Here is a 26124-nt window from a genome sequence, read left to right as displayed (position 1 = left end):
AGTAAGTCATGATATATGTTGTAATATCTAGAGTAACCATCAAAAGAATAGTAAAGGAATTAATAAGCTAATAGAAAAGAGGTAGAATTTTAAAATTTCATCCAAAAGAAAGGAGAGAAGAAGGAATATAGTAAAGTTGGCATATATAGAAAACAAATAGGAAGCTGGAAGATCTAGACCTAAATATATCAGTAATGAGGTGATATAATTGGATTAAAAACTGCAATTAAAGATAAAAATTGTTGAAAGCTAACAACATTCCGCTAACAAAAGAGTACACCTTACATTTAAGAATATAGTATAATTGAAATAAAAAAGGTAGAGAAATATATGCTATACAAACAGTAAACAAAAGGGAATTGGAATGGACAGTTTAAAATCAACGAAAGTAGATTTTACAGTAAGAAACATATATTTCATAATGCTGAAAATATCAACCAATCAGGAATACTATATACAATAATTCTAGATGTGTATACATTTATTAACATAGCCTCAATATATGTAAAACAAAAATTAACAAAAACAAAGTTAAAAAATATACACATTAACAATAATGACAGAAGAATTTAACACAATTTTTTAAAAAGTCAGAATAGAACAAGCAGATTAAAAAAATAAGTAAGGATATAGAGGATTTGAAAAAGTCAATTAGGAAACGATTTAATTGATAAACTACAATAATAACAAAATATACATTTGTTTTAAGTACACATGAAACATTTACCAAAATCAGTAATATTCTGGGCCATGAGACAAACTTCAGTCAGTTTTAAAAGTTTTGAAAAGTATTTCACTCTGACCACAGTGAAATAAAGGTAAAAAGCAATAACAGAAGAGAAACTCAGAAGATTTCCAAATGTTTGGAAAATAAGTAATATACTTCTGCATAAGTCATATATCACACATGGCCACAATGGAAATTGAAAAATAATTTAAATAAGTGGTAATTAAAATATGACAACTTGTAGAATGCAGCTAAAGCCATGCATAGAGGGAAGCCTGTAGACTTATAAGTATATATTGGAAAGAAGAAAGGTTTAAATCAGTAATTGAATATTAGTCTTAAACAAACAGAAAATTAAAGTAAATTAAATATAAATAAAGAAGGAATGAAAAATAATAAAAGTTAGAACAACAAGTAATGAAATGCAAAAACAAATGTGAAAACAGAAGAATCAACAAAGCCAAAAGTTGGTTCTTTCAAAAGGAAAATGAGCAACACTAATAAGACTGATGAAAGAAAGGAAAAAAAGAAAGAAAGAAAGGAAAGAAAGAAAGAAGGAACAAACGAGGCTCAATTTAGCCTTCTGGAATGGTGTCATTACTACATTTTTAACAGATATTCAAAGTATAAACAATTATATGCCAATACATCTAAAATTTTAGATAAAATGTACATATTTCTTGAAAAACACACTTTATCAACACTAACTCATGACTAAGTAGAAAATCAGAATATTTATTTATTTATTAAGGAATTGAATCAATTATTAAATAATCTCTCCACAAAGAAAACTCTAAGCCCAGATGGCTTCAGTTGTGAAGTCTCCCAAACATTGAAGGAAGCGATAAAACCAATATTATAAAAACTCTTTCAGAGAAAAGGAAAAAAGGAACGCTTCCTAATTCATTTCATGACGCAGTTAAACTTTGATTAAAAAAAACCTGCTAAGAATATTATAAAAAGGAAAATTATAGGCAAATGTATCTTATGAAAATAGATGAAAAAATCCTAAACAAAATATTAGCAAACCAAATCCAGCAATGCATAAAAGAAATAGTACATCATGGCCAAATGGGGTTCTTTGGTTAGGTGATGGTTTCATTGTGAGATATCCATATAATGAAATATTAGGCAACCATGAAAATGAATATATGTGTACATCCACACACCCACCAAAGACAGAGAGATATTGAATAATGTTCCTTGACATATCATGTGACAAAACCACTATCTTAAACAATATATGAAGGGGTTCATGTCATTTTTTAAAAAGACACATACATATATTTATATACATTTATGAATTTTTGTGTCTTAAATCCGTGTATGCCAAAGTAATTATTCCATATGGTGGAATTCATGTCCTTTGTGTTTATCTGTGGTGTTGTAAAGGTTCCATAGTGAATGTTGCACACTTTCTTAAAGAAAGATCCCATTAACACTTTTAGGTGTGTAATTCATCATCACAATACTATTCAACATTGAGTAAGCTGTTCATTTTCACTACAGCTTTCATGGCCTGAAGCATCCATAAAATAGAATACTGTATATTGAATTCAGTCACTGTGCAAATGAGCCAGCCCCCACAATGGCTAAAATAATCGTACCAACAATCTGAAGTTATTAGTACCAGTTTGAACTTCTTAGTGCCATGGTGGCACAGTAACTTTCATAATTCACATTTCAACTGCTTTAATTCCTTGCATCTTTTATGATTTCGTAGCTTCTTTTCTAGAAATGGAGAAGAAATAGAAAGTCAGATAGGTCAAGACAGAGAGTTCACTCTTCTGAGAATGTATGTTCTCAATGTAGAGAAAATACAAGCACTTAGGTCAGCATCTGAACCTGAAGCTTGATGGTAATTTCGATTTTAAAATCTGCCACTCTCATCTCACAAAGAGCCAGGTGGGGCAAACAGATCCTCTTGCATAAGTCTATAAAGCAAACCTCATCACCGAGAGTGTCAGAGCCCAGAGATTTATTATAAAGTGATATATTTTTCAAAGAGCAGCACAAAGAGTCTTTTAACACTGAATTTGTCAGGGACCTCGCCGACATCAAACAGATGCTTTTCACTTGGAGCATTTGACTCTTAAACGTCAATGTTTCATATGTTAAGTGATTGGAAACTTGGGAACCATGAAGTAATACTTTTCTCTGATTTGGAAAATTTGACTCTTTAACAATGAAACTTTAGATGCATATTAAGAAATACTTTAAGAAGTGGTATAGTGTTTTCTTTATAGAGAGACTATCATTTGGTTCGGTAATATTACTCTTTCAAGTATAAAAAAAATCCCTAAAGTTGATTTCATGTTTTCATGGTTTTTTTTTAACCCTCTCTACCCTTTCCCCTTTAACTTACCTACATTTCTCACTGATTTCTTCTAAAAACCAAATAAGCACCACAAGTGTGAGGTATGAGGCTTTGATAACAGACTTCTAACATGGGTCTTTTGACTTCTTGCCTTAAGAAAGGAATCATATGCCAGAAATCAATTACTGTCATGTCATATTCTTGAACAAACATGGTGCCTCTCTTAAGATAGGCTGTTGCCAGTGTTTATAGTTAAAATGCCAGTTGCATTTTAACCCAAGTGGTTATATTGAGCTTTCCTGGTTACCAGTCATATTATAACCCAAGAAAGTATGCAAAGTGAGACAAGCAGAGCCTTGCTCTGGCTAATAGCTCCACTCAGCTTTTGGTCCAGCTAGCTCTAACTACATCTTGAGCTGGATCATAAGGGAAAGAGCTATTGCTTTTGGATTTAAGAAGTATGCAGTGCCCGGCATTCCTAATGCACAGGAGGAACAGCTGGGCCAACATGGTATTAAACCTGTACCATAAATAACGAAACACAAACTAGAGCTTTCCCAAGTAAAGAAACTTATGAATTTCACTTGACAGATGTTTCTTTATATGATTTTTGCATTGCACTTTTTAATTTAACAAATAAAACAAAACTTCTTGGGTTTGGATTTTATTACTCATTCTTCAGAGGCAAAGTCTGGACTAAAAGGAATTAACATTTATTGACTGTCTATAATGTACTAGAAACTGCACCACATCGGCATAAAAGTTTGCTTTTGCTTAACAAGTCATTTCCATTATAAATAAGAATAATCCTTTGCTTAACACCTATCATACTAGGCATAATATTAGCTGCTTTTAAAAATATGTCTAACCTGAATACTCAAAATAATCTTGCCAGAGAGATATATCTTCACTTTTCAAATGAGAAAACAAATCAGAGAAGATGGTTTCTGTGTCCACAGTCACACCATGATGGACCCAGACTTCTAACTTTGTGTTCCTCACTTTAAGGCTCTGATCTTTCTAGTACATGTTCCTTTATTTTATAGAAAATGTAAATTAGGGTGTGTCTGCTCTACTTAAGAGTGAGGCATTTGTTTGCCATAAAGGCAGAGAGTTTTGGTATCAGTCATTGCAGACTAAGGTAGCAACACAGGAAGCATGGGGAAGAAGCAGTAAATAATATTCTTCTCTCATGTGTGAATGCATTTGAGAAATCAGACCCAGCTGGAGATGAAAATGTCAGCTTCAGTACTGATAAGCACAATTGGATAACATGACTTTATTTTTTAATTTTTTTATTATTATTTATTTTTTGAGACAGAGTCTCACTCTGTTGCCCAGGCTAGACTGCTGTGGTGTCAGCCTTGCTCACAGCAACCTCAAACTCCTGGGCTCAAGCGATCCTCCTGCCTCAGCCTCCCGAATAGCGGGGACTACAAGCGTGCACCACGACTATGCCTGGCTAATTTTTCTATTTTTAATAGAGATGGGGTCTCACTCTTGCTCACGCTGGTCTCGAACTCCTGACCTCAAGTGATCCTTCCCCACCTTGGCCTCCCAGAGTGCTAGGATTACAGGGCGAGCCACAATGCCCAGCCTGGTAACATGACTTTAGATATGTTAATAAAAGGGCCTCGCTGTCCCATTTCAAGACTAGACTTTGGGCCAGCTTGCCTACAGGATCATTCAGAGCTAGAACCAGAACTTCTGCTTCTCATTGCCCTGGGGCTTCCTGCCTTCTGGTGAGTCTGTTCTACTCAACAGAGAACATAGACCATGGATGCCCATCTACCAGGTAGCTCCATTCTCCTTCGTGGAGCAAGTTGGAAAGGAGGCAAGAGCCAGCGGTGCTGTGTCAGCAGAAGTTTTGCAGAAAATCAGGAGGCAAATGGAAAAGAGGTCCCCTCATAACATTCTCTAGTATTTTAATTTCTTAATTAGTGAACCTAAAATAAAACAGAGGTATGTACCCACCCCCCATGCCCCACAACACACAGAGGCGATTCCTTCTTGATAGTCCAGCTCCTGTCTGTGTGAAGCCCGAGCCCCTCTGCTGCGTATCCACCTCGGTCCCCGGGGTGCAGTTTAGATTTTGTCACCAGAAAGTGCTGAAATGGGTCCAGTTGTTTTATTAGTCATATTAACTCCAGGCCTAATTGTATCTTAGGATGAAAAGTCTCTTCTTTCTCTATTTCCTATTTCAAATTATGTTGCGATATGTAATCCCACATAGCTTACCAGAGGTAAAGCATAACTGCACTTGACACAATACAGATCCCTCCTTTGTACAGGTAGAGATGCTTCAAGATTGATGAGGAAGGCCTTTTTATGGTCAAATCTGCAGGATAGAATTAAAGTAAGTGATTTCAACTCTTCCAGCAGTTACTGTTTCTCAACTGCATTATGAAAACCACACAGATATAAAATTATAGTGTTGTATGCTATGAAATCAAATTTATACTTTGCCATATGTCTTATGACCACGACTTCAACATTTCAGACTGTATCACATTGTCTTTTCCCATTTGTAGTCATTGTGTGACAAAGTTTAATGACAGTGGAAATGTTGTGACCCTTTCTTTCCCCCAGGTAAAAATATTTCATCTTAATGAAACTTGTGTGAATTCACTGGTTACTACTGTCTGATGAGTAGGGAAAAGTCTAATGGTCACATAAAACCGAACAGATTCAGTTATAATTATTGGATTAAATGCCTGTAGGGAAAATGTTCTAGTTTAACTTTATTCCAGTCCTAAATATGGAGAGTTAAAATATCATGATGTATTCTAGCAGCATACTTGAGAACCTGCCAAGATTGCCATTATAATCCTTACTTGTCAGGAGTTTATATTCTGTCACATTTAGTTTGGCTATAAATTGGAATATAATACCTAAATCTCACTTTTAAGTTCAGACCTTATTGTAGTTAAACTATTATATGTGCTAACACAAGCAAACACACACACACACACACACACACAGTGAATCACAAGCACACTTCTATGACAAAATCCTTTCTCTATATCCCAAGATAGTGCTTCTTTCATAAAGGGAGTTTCACTGCCATCTTGATCAACTTCCTGAATCATCTTCACATTTTTGGCCTTCTCATCTACTTCTGGAATCATACCTATCCATCCACTTACTAAATAGTCAATTAGACAAACATAAGCTGAGTACCTACTATGTGCCAGCAATGACGTTGTAAATCTACTGAGGGCTAGCAGGTACAGAGGCAGCATGGTCATTAATTGCATGCCTGGACTTTGTTCAGATATCTGTATTCAAATCTCAGCTCTTCCATATATCTTATAATTTCCCAATCTGTAAACTAGAAATAATAATATATTTCCTGGCACAGCGCCTGACACATAGTAAATGCTGAATGAATGTTAGCTGTTATTATCTGATAGTCTCCCTGGATAAGTCAAGGATAGGAAGAAGGGTTAAGACAGACAAATAAAAAATAATAATAAATTTCTCTTGATGTACGAATTTCCTGGGACAGACTCTCTCAGTACATAATCCACATACCTTTGAATATCTTCTCAAGGTTATTCTATATTCATGACACATCTGCCATATTCTCTTAATATCTTCTCTTCCCTAATTAAATTTTAGTTGAATTCATATAGATAATGGCCAAAACATATTTATCTAACTTATGGTGATTAGAGTATATGTTCATCTTCATGGTTCAATTGTCTTATTTTATATTAAGCTTATTTTTAAAATGGCTAATGACAATTTTAAATGAGATGAAGCTTATGTTGTTATTATTTACCTGTGCTGGTATGGGTAAAATAGTATTCTATGTTAATTATTTATTATTTGGTTTTCTCTAATGATCCCAACACTATAGAGCAGACAGTATGTACAAAATCCAAGACTTTGCCTCAGAAGCTAACTATATCTGGGTTATTAGCTACCAGTTTGCTTTTGGAAGCAATTCTCCCTCAACATGTCATGTGAGGTTCTGAAAAACATTTCTCAGGCAAGTGAAATGGTACTCTGAAGAAAGGATTATTCTGAAGGGTCCATCACAGAAACGTAAAAAATTCAGATCTGTAAAGTTTTGGGAAATCATCTTGCCCACATCCCTCAGTTTGAAGTTGAGGAAACTAAGGCAGACATATGTTTGGTGACTTGCCAAAAGCTATACAATTAATAACAAAGTCTAGAAGCTAAGTCTATAGATTTGTCATTCATTCATTTTTTATTCACTTTTGATTTTATTCATTCAATAAGTATAGATTAAGAGACTTGTATGTGCCAGGGATTGTGCTTAATGCTGGGGACAAAGTGGCCAATGAGACAGTTCTGTCCTAACAGAGCATAACTGGAGAGGTGGCAGTTGGGCAGGTGAAGAGAATATTAAACAAGGAATTATGATATAGGTGCCGTGGAAGAAGAAGTCTAGGGTGTCATGGTAAAAACCCAAGGGGAGCCCACCTCAGTCTTGGTGCTCCCAGAAAACTTCCTGGAGGAAGAGAAGTCTAAGCTGAAAGCTCAAAAAAAGAACAGATGAAAACAGGCCAAAGGCAGGAAGGAATACAGAGCTAAGAATAGCGGAAAGTTCGTGACCAAACCAGACCCAGCAACAAGATAACTAATATAACTCTTTATACAAAATGGAGTCATCATTACTATATCATAAAAGTTAGTATCACATTATCCAATAAAATGTATTGACAAAACCTTTGGTAACTGTTGAGAATTTCTTTCCCCAACTTTTTCCTCCCACACATAGGGTCTGAGTTATTGTCAAGAATCATAGCTTGATGTTACTTGACAAAAAAAAAAAGAGATAATTTTCTATTGTACTGAAAAGAAAATATAAAATATTTAAACAATGAGATTTGAAATGCATAGTAATCCATATTTTGTTCAGCTGATGGCTTACTTAGCGAAATAGCTCACTCAAAATTTTCCCAACCTCAAATGTGTAAGTAGGGAATTTCTAATGAGTGTATTCATTTGTGCTGACCTGAATTTTTATGTTGTTTTAACCACTAATTCCTTTTATCAAAGTACAGAGTTAGAAATTGCCAGTTAACAGCATTACTTTTCATTCAGCATTTCCTATGGACCTATACAGTTGGAGGTGCTACAACAAAAAAACTAAAAAGTGTTTTCTCTTATAGTCAACTGGTATTTCACTGATTTTAAAATTCATAAACAGTTCAAATAGATTGTTCAACTATAATTTAGTGTATCATTTTGATACTTTACACTATCATAGAAAACTAGGGAAACTTTGAGGTGTATGAAAAATACTGCTTCTATGAATGAATGGACTGTTTTGGTAGAGGTAGATAAAGTGATGCTTTTTTGTTTATTAAGAGAATGCCTGATTGATAGGGGTTCAGTAAAGGTTTTGAATGAATGAATGTCAGAAAGTATAAATGAGTGCATGAGAATAACATGAGGTCTGATGCAGATAACTAAAACCATGCAGAAATGTGTAAGGTAGCTCTTTGTACAAACTAGAGGCATCGTAACTTGCTTTGAGATAATAGCTAACATAATTACTAATACTGCCTATGTCATGAAACTTAGTATTACATTATCCAATAAAATGTGTTGAACAAAACTGTGGTAACTGTTGAAAACTTCACCTCTGCCTCCCACCCCACAGGAAACCACATCTTCTCACATCCAACACCCCTAGACAGTAAGAGCAATCCCCTGCCTGAAAGAATCTTGTGCTCCTAAATGGATAGAATCCAGACACACATGTTAGTGGATGACTTCAATCATCCCACATGGGACCCATATAGCACACATTTTCCTTTTTATATTTTTAATGTCCATATGTTTGTTTGGCTGGAAATCAAGTTTCATTACATGCTCCTATTATTCCACTGTATAACAATTTTATTTATAGGCCCTTCACATAAGGACTAATTTCTTTGATAGAAAGACTGCTAATGCTTATTTAAGCTCGCTATAATGAAAACAATATTGTTGGAACGCCAAACAAACGCCGGACCGTAGAGCCATGCCTTGGGTTCTTTCCCCAATAAATAGAACTTCACAGTGTCAACCTATTCTCATGGCTCCTTAGGCAAACGTGCTGAAGGTAGACAGAAACTTTATTAAAATGCTGGGAATTCGTATATAAAGCAAGCATGGTATATTTAATATCCATATTGGCCTTGAGAAATCTTCCTGATGCCAAGACTATACTTGAATTCAGGGCCTCACATACATAATGAATATCTTAGAAAACCATGTAGGAAGTAGGCAATTTTAATTTTGAATACACTATATATGTGTATACATATGTAGTAGGAACAGCAATCTTGATTGCTGTGCTACTCTGCAAAACATGTTAGGTCATGTCACATACTCCAAGGCTAAACATAAAATAGATTGTCTGAAATATTAAAAGGGCATTGATGTCGAGTCAGAACCTGGCCTATTCTCCCACACTGATCCATAGGTAATTAGATCATGTTCTGTAAACAAATGCTTGGCTTGACAACCTCACTTTCTCATTCGGAGAGGTCTGGTAGCAATCAAAGATGCCTCAGTATTAACTTTAGAAAGTTTATGTTCTCAGGGAAAGGAGTTTTCTGTTTCAAGAATGTCACCTTTATGTTTCAGATGTTTACATTTTTGCTTACAGATACAGCCATGAGCAAACAAATCAGTTAGTGTATGATTTAATGGTGTGATTATTTCAGCCTCTGCAAAGTGTCTTGTCAGCCATGTAAAACCATATGCTCTACAGTCAAGCCCCAATAATATTTTAATTAGCTTAATCTATTCTTTTGTTCAGGATATCCTGGTCAAAGTGAATTATGATGTACACAAATGAGAGATCTTGTATTACATTATGTAAGATACACATAGAAAGCCAGTGTGAAAAATTAATACTTTATTAATCACTTTAAGTGACTGATTTTTGTCACATTCTTATATTCATCAAAGAAAGGGATAAAGAAATGAGTAACCTTAAACATTTAAGGAAAAGATAAAACTCTCAGTCTACCTCCAAACATTATCCATTGTCTGCCTGCAATTATAACTTGTCTTACGAACTGCTCAAGGCACACTTAATAAATATTGCTAAGTGATAAAAATGCCAGTTCAGTAATAATGTTATGTTTTACAAATGAACTATACAAAAGGTATTTCAAAAATTACACAGTATGAATTAAATAATTTTTATTTAATAAAAGGGTTAGATTATCTTTTGTGCATAAGTAAATGTGGGACTTTTTACATCTAAAATTCTATGAGTGTTATTTATTTGGCTAGAGAAAGAAACTATTATTTAAGGAAGTTATCTAATAGATGCTGATTTATTCATTTTTAGATTCAAAAATAATTTATTGATTCAATAGTTTATACATAAAAGTTATATTTATGAAGTATAACTCTTGGTATGTTATTACTTTATTTTTCAAAGTTCAAAACAATTTTGATTTGAAGCAAAAACATATTTTGATTTGAAGAAAAGTAATAATTACAGTAATAATGATATATTAGTATGTTCTTTGTTCCAGACTGTGTATTGGCCACTTAAGAAACACACATATATAAATTCATTCTAAAACAATCTAATATGATTTATATCATTGCCTCCACTTAACATGGAGAACCCAGGGACCGGAACATTTAGTGAACCTAGCTTCACATAGCAACACTTAGTATGGTTCAAACCTTAGTGTAAATGACCCAAGAGGCCACATTCTTTCTGCTCTATTCTTTCCTGCTTTCCCTCCGTGCGTACCCCATCTCTTCCTCAGAATGCCTATCACAGCCTCTGTCTCCTATGTATGGTTGTATTTTCAGGCAAGGATTATCACTCCCTTGGAAAGCAGTTTTCCACTGTTGATATCTTATTGCATTTTGTTACACCGTTTTTCTTTTTAAATGTGCTAAAATACACACAGCATAAAATTTTACCATCTTAACTATTTTTAAGTGTATAGTTCAGTAGTGTTAAGTATATTCACATTGCTGTGCAATTTCCAGAACCTTTTTATACTGCAAAATTGAAACTCTATACCCATTAAACAACTCTCTGTTTTCCATAATGGCTGCATTGTTTTACATCCCCAACCACAGCGCACAAGGATTCCAATTTTTCCACATCCCAGCAAACACTTGTTATTTCCGTTTATTTTATTTTATTTTTTTGATAGCAGCCATCCTCATGGGTGTGCAATGATACCTCGTGGTTTTGATTTACATTTTCCTAATGACTGGTGATGTTGAACATCTTTTCATATACTTGTTGGTCATTTATGGATCTTCTTTGGAGAAATGTTTATTCATATCCTTTGCCCATTTTCTAATAGGGTTATTTGTTGTTGTTGAGTTGTAGGAGTTCTTTGTATGTCCCAGGTTTAACCTCTTGTCAGATAAATGATTTACACATATTTCCTCCCATTCCATAGGTTGCCTTTTCACTGTGTTGATAGTGCCATTTGATGCACAGAAGTTTTAAATTTTGATGCAGTCCAACTTACCTGTTTTAACTTTTGTTGCCTGTGCTTTTGGTGTCATATCCAAGAAATCATTGCCAAATCCAATGTCATGAAATTTTCCCCTATGTTTTCTTCTAAGAGTTTCATGGTATGGCTCTTACATTTAGTCCTTTGATCCATTTTGAGCTAATTTTTGTATATAGTGTAAGGTGAGGGTCCAACTTTATATTATACTGTTCTTTAAAAAATATTTGGATGTATGTGCATGTGTATCTTTAAATGAACTGCAGCTAGGCTATCTGAGCTTGGGCGTTACTGTTGAGTTACAGAAGAGGTTAGATGTTTGAGGTAAAGATTACTACTTTGACTATCTCAAATCTATGTCATATTTCTTTCCTTAAAGACTAATAGACTTTAGGTGATATAGGTAATATAAGTACTCTTTCTAAAACAAACACATTAGGACAACTGAGAAATTAAAATTTAGAATTTAAAGAGAAAAGTTTTCTCCTAAAACCCAATGGTCAGTTTTATGGAAAGAACTATGGCAGAAACATAAATAATTCCAATTTTATATCTGTATGGAGAGATTCTACAGTAGCAATGAATATTCCATACAAAGTAGTCTCAAGGTATGTGTTGTCGAGAACACAGTAAAAATAAAAAATAATCCCTCTTTCTTAAAGAGCTTAGTATTTCATGAAAATAAGACAGCTAGAATGTGCTACACAGAAAATAATGACATATACACGTTGGTAATTGTTTGACATGGGCTTTACATATACATAGTTGCCTAGGTACTGATGTTCAACATGTAAGGGAAGGGTAACAAGCTTGTCAAAGCATGGCAGATAGTCCGCAAGGAAACTGGTGCAGACAAAACATCAGTCTGGTTGGACTTCCCCAGAGAGTGTTTTTGCCATCTGTTTAAAAATAATTATTCTTTTTATTTTTACATTTTCTAGCTTTAGTATTGTCAAGAAAATTAATAAATAAAGGTTTAATAATATAACGTTTTCTATCACTTAGTAGTGATGTTTGTCCTCTGAAAAACCTAAATACATGTAAATACACACACATATATATGCAATGTATGTAATATATACACACGTGTGTTTATTAAGATGAATGTTTGCACGAATACATTTATATAGTCAAGCTAATCTCTTGTTGATAGAAAATACAAATATTTTTAGTCCAGAGAAAGACTAAGTGAACATACCATGGGTTTTGACACCTTCATGTTCTTGCACTGTTTTAGAATTTAGGACAGTTATTTCCATTGCTTACAATCACAGTGTTTGATGTTTTCAATGTTCTCCTCTAACATGTTTCCAACGACCCTTTCTTCATTCTTGTCATCTGGATCTCATCTCCATGCATGCAAGATATTCACCCACATGGCCCTCCATCTGTACAAAATTGTTAAGGGGTCTTAAGGATGATTTACTTAAAATTCCAAGCATTTCAATATACTGGCAAGAGGGACTAATTTAAAAGTAGAAGAGTTATATTTCTTTAGAAATGCTCTATATGAATTAGTTGTCATTGTTGGTGGTTTTATTAGCTATTTTCAAGGATTTATATAATTGCATTTTGACAAGTAATTTTTTAAAAAGAGCTTCTAAAAATGACTTCTGTCTGAATCAGAAAAATGTCCACTTGGGTGGGTGGCCAACTTGGATTCTGTGAGTCTGGCATAAAGATTGGATGGAGACTTTCTGTGGTCTGGCTCTCCTACAGAATTCAGCTCTTCAACTAGAACTTTGTTTAGTAAAACAACTTCCAATCAGCACCCTAAAAAGCTTCTTTGCACCAATCCATTAGGATTTAAATTGATCAAACCTGTGTCTCTGCTGAGCACTTAGATAACACGTTAGGCATTAAAAACCCATTGAATTAATAGAATGGGAAGGAGACACAGATGGAGGAAGATTGTTACATTTGGGGATTGGAGGTTGTCTACTAAACTCTAATTATAACTACAATTAAAAATTTTAATGTGATGAGATTAGCTTCATAAATAATTTACTTGTATCTTGCTTCTAGACACCATTGAAAACATTATGTGTCGGGAGAATACAATCCTAGATAAACTAGTTTTCTTTTGACCAGTGATTTGACTTTCCTAAGTCAACCAAATAGCAATACAAAACTACCATGCACTTACTAAGTGGTTGAATAGTGCAAGTAACTCAGGTCTTTTATTCTTGTTTTCAAAACTCCCTTTATAAAAAATGGTTCCTAACAATTCGTAAGAGCAAGCTTGGAAACGTTAGCTAGACACACAGATTAGGATATTAACCAGAAATAAAAACCACAGAGAAGATTCTCTTGAACAATGAAACATAACTTCTCCATGACATTCCAGTGACTTAAAATACTGATGTGATTCAAATATCTTAGCAACTATGAAATATTTTCACATGCCATTTGCTTTCATTTCATTTTTATTAACGCTTTAAATTTAGTGTCATAAGTTCTGTTATACAAAATAGCCGTCCTTTATTATTTTGGTATTTACTTTCACATCTCTAAATAACATGTTTTCAGGCCAGGTGTGGTGGCTCACGGCTGTAATCCTAGCACTTTGGGAGGCCAAGGCAGGAGGATTGCTTGAGGCCAGGCATTTGAGACCAACCTGAGCAACATAGCAAGATGCCATCTCTACAAAAAATAGAAAAATTATCCAGGTGTGGTGACACACACCCGTAGTCCCAGCTACTGGGGAGCCTGAGGCGGAAGAGTCACTTGAGCCCAGGAGTTTGAGGCTGCAGTGAGCTATGATCGTGGCATTGCACTCTAGCCTGGGCAATGGAGCCATACTCTATCTCTAAAGCAATCAATCAATCAATCAATCAATAACATATTTTTAACTTTTATTTTTGGACTTTTTGGTTTTAGACTTTATCATCCTCCCAGTAAGAAAGAGTGATTTACCCTTCTTTCGCCTGTGCTTTCTTTTGTACCTGTCCCTACCACACACGTGCATTTTATCTTCTCTCCATCCTGTTCTTTAGCACCCATCCGTTCACCCACCCATCCATCTGTCTGCATCTGTCTCCTTTTCTTCCTTCTTTCTCACTCTCTCCTCTCTGTATACATATGCATTTGTGTGTACTTTTAAATATACATATTTTTATTTTCTCAGTGATTACTGTTTGTATTACTAGATTTATGTAAACTCCATTCAGAGCTATGTAGTACTCTATGGTTTCATTTCCTCCCCTGTGTAACTTGTATATTCTGGAACTAATAATTGCCTTATTTAATTCATTGGCTTAGCATTATATGTACTCATCACTAATTCAACCCCCTACCACTTCCCAGGTTGTGCCTATCTTCTCCTAAGGTGTTGGGGAAATCTATCAAAACTGTCTGCTTCTATCTGGACAAGTAGTACCTAACTAACACCTTTCTTTAGAATGTGTGGTTTCTCACTGTGTCTTCTCAGACTTACAACTTCTGGAAAAATACCTAGACAATGGGAGAGGCCCATTTAACATACTGTTAGTATTTACAGCTTGCTTATTTTCTGTCTCTCCCACCAGGCCATAAGCTCCATGGAACAGGAAACACATCTTGGTTGTTCAGTCCTGCGTCCCTAGCACCTGGTGTGGTCCCTGACCCAGAGGAGTAGCTCAAGAAATGTTTATGGCATGGAATGGAATGAACATATAGTATTGTAATTCCCTGAAGCTAGGTTATCTCCGAAGCCTCTATGTCAAAGAAAAATCTTTTGCTTTTTTATTTACATAGCTAAAAGGCCATTTGTCTGGTAGTCTTAGTAATAATTTGCCCTAAAGATAAATTTAAGTCTTACCCTTACAAAAGACAGGTAATATTTTCAACCTTCGAAAGAGAATTTTGCCCTCTTCAAAAAAAAAAACCTTAGTTTGTGAAATTAGAGGACCTTGATAATATTAGTTTTATGATAAAGGATCTGAGCAATATTTAGCTACCTCTGCTTTTTCTAACTCCAAATAGCTGAAGATGCATTTACTTGCAGGTGACCTTGGACAAATTACTTGACTTTTCTGTCTTTCAATTTACTTATATGTAAAATGGGAATAGTAGTAGCTATCTGAAAAGGTTTTTGTGAAGATTAAAAGAGTTACACGGTATGTAAAGTGCTTATAAATGCACTTAAAAAAAATACTGCCAGATAACTACTTACCATAGAGATAAACTGAACCATCAGGCATGTGTCCTATTCTCAGGAGGCTTGAGGAATATACATGTAATTGTAGTAAGTAAAATAATAAATTATGTCATGTGCAAAAAGCAATCATATTTATCTTAGGTGATAAAACATAGCAAGATTCCTTAAGAAGACATTTTTCTACCGTTGGAGATTGTGGCAGGAATTCTGTTTACCTACCCAGCATTCATTTTTTCACTTTCCAATTTCTTCTTTGCTAACAGAATTGAATTTCGTTCAGGTATCTGCTCTGCACAAGGCCATGTGCTTGAGGAGAAGGTGATTCTATCCCCAGCTGTGGGGAACGGACCCCGATTTGACTAAGCAAGTCATCTCTTGTCTTGTCAATGATTGGTTTAGAAATAGGCATGTGAACCAAGTCCAGCCAGTAACATGTGAGAGGGAGTCTTTTAGGAACCTTTAAGGAAGGTTTCTCACTCCCAAGAAAGAGCCAGAAAAAGAGAAGTTTTCTCTTCTTCTTGATGATGTTGCATCTGAATGTGATGCCTGGAACTGCTGAGACCATCACTCCACCAGAGGGACAGTCGGTCTGAGAGCAAAGCCAGCCCCCTGAGCATGGCGGTGCCAAGGGATGGAGTGAACGTAGGTCGCTAAGAGCCTGGCTGCACTGTGAAGGGCACTAGGCTTAGAACTTGCCCAACCTCTGGACTGCTTGTTTTGTTTAGCAATACGTTTATTTCTTAAGTCAGTTTGAGTCTGTATTTTCTATTACATGCTGCTCCAAAGCATCCAAACTGATAGAGTGTCCTTTTAAAGCAGACGAAAAAGAAGCAGCTATTATTTAGTTAAACATACACTGTGCTCCTTTAAGAAAACCATATCATGGAGAAAGGGTGATATAATAACATTCCCTCTTTTCTTTGATAAGGTGTCAAAATCCAAGGATTATTTTTTAATGTCATTCTTCAATCAATTATTTTCATTGCCAAGTCCTATACAATCTGAAAACATTTCTGTGGCACTTTTCCAAAACCATGTTGTGCAGCAAAAGTTTCCATTTAAAGTATAAATTTCTTCCCAAATGGGACACACTAAATTTAAGGAAGCCTGGCTATTCTGAGCACTATAATTGACAAAAAAATAAATAAATAAATAAAAAGATGCAAAAATAGCCTTGCTAGTGTTAATACTTGTTAAGTAGGAAGAAGTTCAAGTTAATTGCACTAAGAAACATTAGCCAGGAAAAAAATATACAGGTCAAAGATGAAACAGATACCAGAAATCAACACCCAACTCCTGTCTTTGAAACAGTAAAACAGAGTGGCAGAAAGCAAGCAAAGGTAATTCTGAAAAATCTTCTGAACTCCTCTGATTTAGATCTTTCTTCTAATGGAACATGGATGTACCACCAGAATAGAAGCTCCTCAGGGCAGAGATTTTTGTCTGCGTTATTAACCACCATATCCCAGCATTTGCAATGATGGTCAATGACTGTTCACGGAATTACTAATATATATCCTGTAATTTTGGAAGAATTGGGCTCTTGCATAGGGGTGTGAACAATTCAGAAAGAACAGATGTAGTTTTCTACACATAACATCCATCCAGCAGAAAGACAGAAGAGTTTAAATTGTTTTAAAATACCTATTAGTATTCTCTATCTGCCCAGTTGTTACAATACAATCATAAGAAACTAAAATACTTTTGAAAGTTAACTGCATCATTGGACATACTACTTTAACTTAACGAGACTATATACGTCATTTGAAACTTTTTTCCTAGTTGATTCACATGTCTCGTTATACTTATTCCTATGTCAACCCCCAAAAGTAGCTTAGATGTTAACTGTCCTATTGTTTGAACAGAGAAAATGACACAAAAATAGTTTAGTCATGAACATTAACTAATAAACGATTAACTGTTGAATGTCTATGGCATGCAAAATACTACGCCAAGTGCCAGGCCATGCATCTCAGTGTTGTCAGCAACAAAATTGGACCAGAATTTCAGGTCATTGAATAGTCACCCTATTTTTTGACAACTTATTATCTCAAACAGGTTTCCTATCAGCTGCTAACAGCATCCAGCTGACCGTAGCCACTTGGAGTGTCGTGCTGGGCCGGGCAAAGAACCGACACGGCTTCTCGGGGAAGCATGACTTGACTGACGATCAAGATCTGCCAGGGCCGGGGTGGGAGGAGAATGTACTCGGTGTATCTGGCAACACTGTGTAGTCAAATATAAACTGAACCTTAGGGAAACCTAAGGCAAAGGCAGTGTTAGGATCACATCCCTGAATTCTTATGAAGTAAATTCAAAACAACATACAAATAAACCCGCAGTTAAAGAAGCCAATAAGAAATAACTATATTAGCATCCATTATTGCACATCTATTGTGTGCCAATCACCGTAGTAGGCACTGAGGGAGGAAAAAATTATGTATGTATAGAGCCCTTGCCCTTGAGTTCAAAAGTTGGAGTAGGTGTGGGACCAACATGCAAAAGATAAAGACAGAAACATGGATAACAAAACAGTACATGGGTAACTTCTGCCTAAGACAATTGGGCAAGGCACTGGGTCACTCTAAACTTGTCTTCAATGTCAAGTTTGTCAGTTGAAGGAGGAGGAAAGATGATTACAAAGGGCATGGCAGAAGCATCAATCACACGTGTGTCTGTGTGTGTGTGTGTATGTGTGTGTGTGTGTGTGTGTGTCACATGCACTGTGACATGGGAGGAAAGAGAGGCAGGAGATGAAGTTAAAATAATAGTAGGTAGGAACCAGATTGTGATGGGATTTGCTGCGGAGCTAAAGAATTTGAATGTTATTCTGAAGACAGAGTAATGTGACGGCCAGCAGGGCTTATTAGGCAGTGGAACAGGCCAGTACTTCTGACGGCACACGGGAGAGTGGACGGGTGAAGCAGAGGAGAGACCAGAGGCGAGAAGATCCATCCAAATGCACGACGAGGAGGCCAGAATGAAGACAGAGGCAATGAGGATGGCCAACAGGCACAGTGGAAAGATGCTTCTTTTACAGAACATCCAAAGTATCTGTTAACTGACATGATTAGAAGTTGAGAGAAGGAGAAGAGGAGAGGCTGACACGAAGATATTATTATGTGGAGGAAAAGTCGTTTATAACAATAGTCCCAAAAAGAGAAGCAGGTTCCAGAATATAGATATGGCACCAGCAATGTGAAGCCATTGAAGTGGAGGCTCATCCAGAGAGAGACTTTTTGTTCGATAGAAATAATACAACCAAAGGAGCCTCCACATGAAAGGACTAACAGTGAAAAAGTCATTGAAAGAAACAGAGAAATAGCCTAGAGACTAGTAAAACCAGACTGGAAGGCCACAGTTTCTAGAATCAGGGGTGAATCAAAGTGTCGAATCCTACAAAGATGAGGAAAAGATCAGGACTGAAGCTAACTATGGAATTCAGAAATAAGAACTCTGAAAGAAATGATGAACAATCCTTAAAAACTCTTAAATAAACAAATCTACACCATGACTGTAAAAATTAGGTTGGGCCTGCTATTACACTGAGGCAGAGGGAGAGACCAATACACTCCTTTAGCAAAACAGTAAAAATGGAGCCAAAAGCAGCATCAATATAAAATGTCTACAAAGGAAAGGAAATAGCTCTGAATCCAGTACATTTGTATTTTAGATGACTTTTTCGCTATGGTTTTTGTGAGCACTGCCATGATGGCCTCATGGCACAGTGACAATAGCGTCACTAAGGAGAATTGTTTTACTTCCGCATATTCAGGACTATGTCACTGCACTGTTTTAGGTCTCAGTTTCCATATGTGTCAAATGATAACCTTCGAATTCTCTTCGAGAAATAAAAATTCTTTCATTCTGTGGCAGAAGCAAGACAATGTTAACCAGCTGTTCTAAAACACACATTTCACAGGATAATTAAGAAGCCTAAAAAAACATGCATTTTTAGCTACTATGTGAAATAGATATATTTTTCATTTGCCATTTAAAAATACTCTTTTTATACTTTCCTGAAGATTTATTGCCGTTGAAGTGACATTTTTGAAGAGAACCATTTATTTGCTTTTGCCAGTTAGTTGCATGTCGTGAACTTTCATTTTTAACACTTCTCTTTTCTGTTATTTGATAGAGAAACTGGCTTAATACCTAATGCCCGAGGGAAAGACTTCCACCTCTCATGGACACCCCCCACTCAATTTTTCAATTTCAATAATTTCATTGGCAAAATAAGGCATACCAGAAGTCGCCAAAATTAGTATGTCAAGTAACTAATATGTTAAGTGTACCTGCAGTTTCAACTGGACAAGCCAACAACTGACTAGAAAAAATTAAGGTGGGGAAGAAAGAGACAAAAAAACAGAGTGATTTTTAACCAAAGTAATACTATGCCCTTGGGAGTAGGAAGTGAAACAGCAAAAATAAAAAACAAAATGCCAAGTACCAATGACAAATTAGTCACAATAACAAAAAGTGAAGTAATAAGCTATTTTGAAATCACTCCTACAATGAATTTAAAATAAAATGCAAGAGCATCAGACTTCCTCATCACTTCTCAAAAAAAAAAAAAAATAATAATAATCCCAGAGGCTTGGGACAAAACTATTGGCAAAATCTGTTACCAGCACTTTGCCCAAAATATGATTTCTTCAAAACAGGATGTCACTATTCATCATAGAACCATTAATTCTATTCTTGATATAAAAATCACATATGGCATTCACAACCCATTTAAAACAAAAGCCTTAATATCACGAAGGTAATACAAATAATAACTGGAGGACAGCACGAAGAAAATATATTTAAAAATAATGTTTTAGCCGGGCGCGGTGGCTCACGCCTGTAATCCTAGCTCTGGGAGGCCGAGGCGGGTGGATCGCTCGAGGTCAGGAGTTCGAGACCAGCCTGAGCAAGAGTGAGACCCCGTCTCTACTAAAAATAGAAAGAAATTATCTGGCCAACTAAAAAATATATATACAAAAAAATTAGCCAGGCATGGTGGCTCATGCCTGTAGTCCCAGCTACTAGGGAGGCTGAGGCAGTAGGATCGCTTAAGCCCAGGAGTCTGAGGTTGCTGTGAGCTAGGCTGATGCCACGGCACTCACTCTAGCCCGGGCAACAAAGTGACACTCTGTCTCAAAAAAAAAAAATAAAATAAAATAAAAAAATAAAATAAAAATAAAAATAATGTTTTACATTTTTGTAAAAGTCCACTCAATATTTCAAAAGAAATTTCATACTCATTCTCTAAAGTACTAGAAAGAATAAAGGCTTTGCAGAGGGATTAGCAGGATTTGAGGGAAGTCCATGCAAAATGGCGGTGAACATGTTGACCAAATTGTACAGTCTATTGGGCAATAACTGGTTTTTCACCTCATTTCCTCTTAATGAGGGGAAATTAGGGAGGTGATTGTAGCCTGAGGAGAGATGCCCAAACAACTATCCAAATGGTGCCCTGTTTGTTGCTAATTCTCCTTCAGGTAGGAGGACCTTGTTCTGTCTCAGCCTTGGGCCCACACTTTTATAACTAGTAGTAACATTCATCCTGGATGGGCAGAAGTTTCTGCCCTCTTCCACACTACTACTGTGGTTTGAATGTATGAATCCTTCCCAAATCCGTATGTTAGAACTTAAACACCAAGGTGATGGTATTAAGACCTGGGGCCTTTTGGAAAGGGATTACGTCATGAAGCTCTGCCCTTAGGAATGAATTAGTGCTCTTATAAAGTCCCCTGGTCCCTTTTGTCTTCCTTCTTCCATCATCTGAGGACACAGCAACAAAGCCCCATTGTGAAGCAGAGAGTGGGCCCTCATCAAACACTCAATCTGTTGGCACCTCAATTTTCGACTTCCTAACCTCCAGAACTGTGAGAAGTCAATTTGTTTTCTTGATCAATGACCCAGCCTAAGGTATTTGGTTATGGCAGCAGGAATGGACTGAGATAGTTACAGAGACGTGTACCCACATTGAGTGTAAAAGGAGGGAAATTTATAATCCCTCTGAGCAGAGACCAGACAAATTGTTGGCAGGTTGGGTGGTTCGTTTGCAAGATAAGGAGGGCAGTGTGCATGGTGGTTGTTAAGGAAGGACAGCAACAGCTGGGCCCCTCCTGTGGTCTATCATGCCAACTTTTGATCCATTTGAAGAAGGCAGTAAAAGGCCTCAGAGCTTTGTTTTGTTTTGTGGGTCCTGTCTGCTTTCAGGGAGCTTTGGCCCTCTTGGGGAAATTTCCCTGAGACAATTTCTCATGGGGAACCACAGATGGGACGTTGACTAGTATTCAGGACTTTATCCCTAGACAATGCTAAAGAGTTGATGCCCTGAAGAGTGAGTTGATGCTGCTAAACATCAAAATAAATTCTCAAAAGCAGCTGCCATGCTGGTCAAAGCCAAAATGTGGTTTGCTTACTGAGTGGAGCTACTCCCCCTCTCCACGGACAGCCCTTTGATTCACCCCGCCTCCTCTCACTGACCTTAACTGGTATAAAGAGAAAGATGATTAGAGACAGGACAATATCTCCCTGCTCCCAAGAAAGATTAAACAATAAAAATATTTTTGGGAATGTCGGGGAGGGAAGGGATTCCAACTTTTGTGGCTCTGTTGGATACTGGCACCTGAGTTACCATCCTACTCGGTCCCACACGGGGAGGGCATGCCCAAGTTCTAGTTGGGGCAGAGTTCACAGTAAGGAGGAAGGAAAGTTACCATGACCTGAGGGTTGAGCCCGCTATGTTGATTCAACGTATTGTTGTTTTGGCTTCCACTGCTGAAAGTATATATGGTATTGATGTTTTACATGCCTATGCCGTGATTGCTTTATAAGTACCAAAAGGGATTTTACTGATTGGAAACAGCTGGATGCAGACAGATGCTACTTCTGGGGCCCCACATCTCCAATGATCCCTTTGACTTGCAAATCTCTGTGACTGATAATGTTGCCACTGGCAGCCTCTGGCTAAGGGAGGAGGCCTCCACTGGGACGTGCCCCTTAGCGTCTGGACTCTTGCTTCCCTGACACAGCCACCAGGTACACCTCTTTGGAAAAGCAGCTGTTAGTTTACTACTGGGTGGGTTCTTGTTGATGCTGAGCACCTGACCCCCAGAGGAACTGTAACACTTTGGCCTGATATTCCCACGGTGGGAGGATCAGCTCAGACTCAATGACTAACAAAGTGAAAAGGGTCCAAAAAGGCTTACTTGACAAATGGAAATGGTCAGTCAAGAACGCAGCCATCCTGCCCTCAGTGACATCTTGGCACTCTGTGAAAAGATGGCAGCTCTTCTGCTCCACCACCTGTAGCAAAGCCGCGGGCTCAACGGGGCCCCTGACTCACAGAGCTTCCTTATGATGCCTCAGCCTGCTTCACTGATGGTTTAGCTAAGCTGAAATCTGATGGTGTCCACTGGGCGACTGCAACTGCTCAGCCCTAGGGCCAACTATTCAGACTATAGGTATCTTAAGGTGAATGAATGAGGACTGGATACTGGAGGATCTCCCCTGGAAATAATGCCTGTGGAAGGGGCCCAGACTTTGCATGATTTGGAATGACATAAAAGAGCTCACGTTGAGACTGAACATCCCCTGAGCTGAATGGATAGGGGACCAGAATTGAAGGTTATCTATATAAACTATTTAGATATATCTTCCACGCATAACTCAGTCTGTGAAGACAGATTTACAACCATTATGCACATACACACATGCATTCCTCCATCTCTGGCACAACAATACTAGTAATACCTTGAATTTAATGTTACATTATATCAAAGGCTTTCACTTATACCACATAACTGGATCATCACACAGCAATTTCGTAAGAGTACACTATAACAGACGTTGAGGTTTATCCCAGAATACATGCTTTCTCAGTAACAAGCATTCACTAAAAAATCTGGATTTCTTTCTCTTAAATTATACTGTATTTGGTATACATACACTGAACACTTCACAGGGCTCACACCCTTATCTACGACACATGTATAAATGTTACTCTCAGGGTAAATGTAGCCATAAGGATTTTAAACATGAGTGATACAGTGTATATTCAAGCCAAAACATTTAAAATCTCAAGAAGTTGAAGGCCATTAAAAGCTTAAGATAATCAAAACACTGCATGAACTGAGTCTTCTCTGAAGGGATTTTATTCAGTTTTCTCTCTTCAAATTTAGAGTTTATAACTATAAATAAAAGAGGGATGAAGTGACTTCCACTTTTGACCAAGACGATCAAGGGCAGTAACAGGGACCAGATTTATTCTTCAACCTGAAACAACTAGAAAGCTGGACTATGTATGTTTTCAGATGTTGGACATCGACAGCAGAGTCGTCCTTTAAGAAGAAGAAACAAATGAGGTGAGCTCCAAGGACTGCCCCAACTTACTATCTATCTACAGTTTTCAGGCTGCATCCTGGGGAGGAAGACCCGGCTGGAGCCCAGAGAGGAGACTGAGCTGGGAGTTCAGAGAGCACAGTACACTGCACAGAGTGCCAGAGATCTGCAGGGGTCCCCCTCAACTGTATTCAGTAGAGCACTAGTCACCAGAGGTGTGTGAGAAAACTATGAACTTCCTGAGATCACAGAGGGATGAGAAAAGTTTGTGTTCATACTAGCTAGTGTAAAATCTCATAATCCAGAGGGTATCAGATAGAGTATTCAGAAATGTATTGCTTGAGCAGTGGGGCAAAAATAGTCCTAGAGTAAACTGCTCTGGTACCACCCAGGAAAGCATAAAGAGATGCCTACAAGGATAAAACTGCTTTCAAGTACTTTCAAGCAACTGGATTGCATTCCATGACAAAGCTCATGAATATTTATAGAAATGCAAAAATATCTAGCACCTAACAAGATAGAACACACAGTGACTGGAGTCCAATCAAAAGTCACCAGGCATACAAAGAAAACAAGAAAATACTACCCTTAATGAGGAGAAAAAATTAACCGATAGAAACAAATTCAAAAATGATACACTCAGGAAATAAGGATATTAAAAACTGCTATTATAATTATATTCTATACATTAAAAAGGCAGAGAAAAGATTTAAGCATATTGTGTAGAAAAATGCAGGGAATAAATTACTGAAGATGAACACTATCTGATATGAAAAATAAAGCAGATGGGTTTAATAACAAATTTAACACTGCAGAAGATCAATGAACTTGATAATGTAACAATAAAAACTATTAAAATGAAATACAGAGTGAAAAAGAAAAGGAAAAAAACTCTAAACACCAGTAAGCTGTGAGATGTCAACCCTAATTAAAGTCCCACCAAAAAAAATGAAGGGGAAAGGCAAATATTTTGAAAATATAATGGCCAAGATGTCTTCAAATTTCATGAAAACTATAAATCCATAGATTCAAGAAGGAAAAGCTCAACAAATTCCAAGCACAAGGAAAATGGAGAAAATAATACCAAAGCGCATTACAATCAAATTGCCTAAAACTAAGGGTAGAGAAAATTGTAAAAGTAGCCACAGGAAAAATGATTAGAACATTAGAAAAGGAGAAAGTAGAAGACAATGGATTAAGATATTTGAAGTACCGAAAGGAAAAAATAAACCAAAACAAAATTCTCAACCTAGAATTCTATACTGTATATCTTTTAAGAATGAAGTTACAATAAGACTTTTTGAGACATACCAAAGTTGAAAGATTCTGTTGGCAACAGACCTGCATTATCCTAAATGTTATTAAGTAAAGTACTTCAGGCAGAAGGAAAATGATACTATCTGGAAATATGAAGCCATATTAAGGAATGAATAGCATTGGAAAAAGTAAATGTAAGGGTAAATATAAAAGACTTAAAAATGTTTTAGTTTCTTTAAAGGATAACTTAGTTTAGCTTGCAGCCATGATATAGTAACAGGGACTGGATTTACTCTGTCACCTAAAACACGCATACATAAATTGCAAAATACTGAAACAATTTTTTTTTAAAGCAGTGGGCATTATGCAATGAAGGACAATGATACCTGACAGATGAGAAACAAACAAGGTGAGCTTTATGAGCATCTTGGCTCATTGCCTTGAGAGTTCCCAGTCCACAGAGCAGGGAAGGGAAATCCATTCAAAGCCTGGTGGAATCTCTGAGCTGGGCAGCAGAGCTAAGAGTCCGAGTAGATCAAGCCGGCTAGAGGTAGGGCAGCGTAACAAAGAGTGAGCTGCACAGAGAGATAACTCGAGAGATCTAGAGACGTCTACCTTGAGTATTCAGCAGAGTACTGATCACCACGTGTGTATAAGTAAACTCTGAGGCAGGAGAAAGAATCACCCAAAAAGATCTGCGGACACCCTAAGCACAAGAAACATACAAAACTATACCAAGACACATCATAATCTAGTTGCTTAAAATCAGTGATAAATAGAAACTACTGAAGACAGTAAGAGCCAAAAGACAACACTTACAGAAGAACAAAGATAAAAATGATACAAAATCTACTGTCTGAACTAATTCAAGCAAAAAGATAGA

Source organism: Lemur catta, chromosome 23 (genome assembly GCF_020740605.2).
Source record: "Lemur catta isolate mLemCat1 chromosome 23, mLemCat1.pri, whole genome shotgun sequence".
Lineage (NCBI taxonomy): Eukaryota > Metazoa > Chordata > Mammalia > Primates > Lemuridae > Lemur > Lemur catta.
This window is presented reverse-complemented; position numbering follows the sequence as displayed.